Source organism: Callorhinus ursinus, unplaced genomic scaffold (genome assembly GCF_003265705.2).
Source record: "Callorhinus ursinus isolate GAN/ISIS: 27379988/994484 unplaced genomic scaffold, GSC_fseal_2.0 scaffold9, whole genome shotgun sequence".
In the NCBI taxonomy this organism is placed as follows: Eukaryota; Metazoa; Chordata; class Mammalia; order Carnivora; family Otariidae; genus Callorhinus; species Callorhinus ursinus.
In genome coordinates, this window is record NW_027397071.1 from 41,088,327 (window position 1) to 41,091,004 (window position 2,678).

At 40.6% G+C, this 2,678-nt stretch overlaps 1 pseudogene; it reads right to left on the bottom strand.

Moving 5' to 3' along the window:
• Positions 1–200: 200 nt before the first annotated feature.
• Positions 201–2,002, bottom strand: LOC112824058 (ATP synthase F(1) complex subunit alpha, mitochondrial pseudogene; annotated as a pseudogene).
• Positions 2,003–2,678: the final 676 nt, after the last annotated feature.

Below are 2,678 nucleotides of genomic sequence, written 5' to 3' on the forward strand. Positions count from 1 at the left end.
ATTTTTTTTTTTTTTGGAGGTAGTATGCTTCCCTTTTTCATTATCTTTTGTGTCTTTACTACAGGTTTTTAATTGTTACCAGTTTTTTTATTTTTATTTTATTTATTAATTATTTATTTATTTTTAACCAATATGGAACCTTTATTTTTAAGGTAATTTCTGCACTTGATCTTAGCCAAAAGGCCGAGAAGCGATTAAGGTAATTTCTGTACATCTGGAGTATGAGAGTAATCCTTTTACAAATGGAACTGATTACTAGAATAAACGATGACAAAACCATAACTGGTTATTTCATGTGAATCCACAGGAGTTTAAGCTTCAAATCCAGCCAAGAAGTTTGTTACAATCTCTTTTAGCTTAGCATCTGACTGTTCTGACGTCTTTCCATCAGTCCTTATATTGCCCAACAGGGCCTGGTGCTAGCTGATAACATGAGCCAGGAAAGCATGCTCAAACTTTGTGATCTTGCTGGGCTCCAATTTATCAAGATACCCTCTTACACCAGCATAAATAACAGCTACTTGTTCTTCAATAGCCATGGGAGAATACTGTCTTTGCTTCAGCAGCTCAGTCAGTCGTACACCACAACTCAAGAGTAGCTGAGTGGCAGCATCGAGGTCAGAACCGAACTGGGCATAAGCAGCAACCTCAGGATACTGAGCCAATTCCAGCTTCATGGTCTCTGCCACCTGTTTCGTGGCCCTGGTTTGGGCAGCAGATTCAACACGGGACACAGACAAACCAATGTTAATGGCAGAATCGATACCTTTGTAGAACAATTCTGTTTCCAAGAAGATCTGTCCATTAGTGATGGAAATGGCATTTGTTGGAATGTAAGCAGACACCTCATCAGCTTGTGTTTCTATGGTAAAGCAGTCAAGGAGCCACCACCAAAAGAATCGTTCATTTTGGCTGCTCTTTCTAGCAGACGGGAGTGTAGGTAGAACACATCACCAGGATAGGCCTCACGATCAGGGGGCCGGCAGAGCAGCAGAGACATCTGATGATAAGCAACAGCCTGTTTGGATAAGTCATCGTAGATGATCAAAGCATGTTTGCCATTATCTCTAAAATATTCTCCCATAGAACAGCCAGAATAAGGAGCCAGGTACTGAAGGGGAGCAGCATCAGAAGCAGTAGCTGAAACCCCATGGTGTACTTCATGGCATCTGCATCTGTAAGTCTCTTCACCAACTGGGCAACAGTGGATCTCTTCTGACCAATAGCAATGTAGATACAGTATAGCTTCTTCTTTTCATCAGTTCCATCATTGAAACGTTTCTGGTTAATGATTGTGTCAATAGCAATTGATGTTTTGCCAGTCTGTCAGTCACCAATAATCAGCTCACGCTGACCACGACCATTTGGCACCAAGCTATCCACAGCCTTAATACCAGTCTGCATTGGTTCGCGCACAGAGATTCAAGGAATGATCCCAGGGGCTTTCAGGCCAACTCACCTACGGGTCTTGGAACCAATTGGACCCTTTCCATCAATGGCATTACCAAGGGCATCTACAACACAGCCCAATAGCTCCCCGCCAACTGGAACATCCACAATGGCTCCTGTTCTCTTCACAATATCTCCTTCCTTAATTAATCATTTCCAAACACGACAACACCAACATTGTCAGATTCCAAGTTCAAAGACATACCCTTTAAACATGAAGAAAACTACCATTTCTTCTGCCTGAACATTTCTCAGCCCATGTACACGGTCGATACCATCACCAATGCTTAGGACACGCCCCGTCTCTTCAAGGTCAACAGAGATATCAGCTCCAAGAATACGCTCTTCAAGGATAGAGGACACTTCAGCAGGGCCAATCTTCTGAAGACGCGTGTTAGAGGCATGGAGGTTCCTTGCAGCAATGAAGGAGGATCCCAAAGCATTTTTGGAGACCAGTCCGGCCCGCTGAGGGAGGGCGCAGGCCACGGCCGCGGCGACGTGCACGGACAGCATCTTTGCAGGTTCTCCTTGGGTTGTTTCTCTGCAGCCGCAGCCTCTGGACTCTGTTACCAGTTTTTTAATAGTCTTACAGAAAACATCTTATAAGTCTATTGTAAGCTGAGAACAAGTTAAATTGACCATATAGAAAAATTAATACTTCAACTTATCCTCCCAGTACAATTTGTTATTTATATCATAGTTTACGTTTTATATATTGTTTATCCATTAATAAATTATTATAGCTATAGTTATTTTGAAAATTTTTATCTTTTAACTTTTATATCAAAGTGAAGTGATTTGCACACCACCACTACAGTATTAGAGTAACAAAAAAAGAATATTCTGAATTTGACTATATTCTTACCTTTACTGTTTTATATTTTCATATGTTATTACATTTTTGGTTAATATCCTTTCATTTCAACTTAAAGAACTCCTTTTAGTATAAGGTAAGGTAGGTCTAGTGGTGATGAACTCATACAGCTTTTGTTTGTCTGGAATCTTCTATCTCTTTAACTTCTCATGTTGTTCATGTATTTTTACTGATTTTGTTGTAACTCATTGAACTCTTTTAAGATAATTATTTTGAAATTTTTGTCTGATAGTTCACAGTTCTGTTTTATTTTTTTCTTTTTAGAGAGCAGGAGAGAGAGAGAGAGAGAGAGAGAGAGAGGTGGAGGAGGGGCAGAATCTTAAGTAGGCTCCACACTCAGCTCAGAGCCCACACT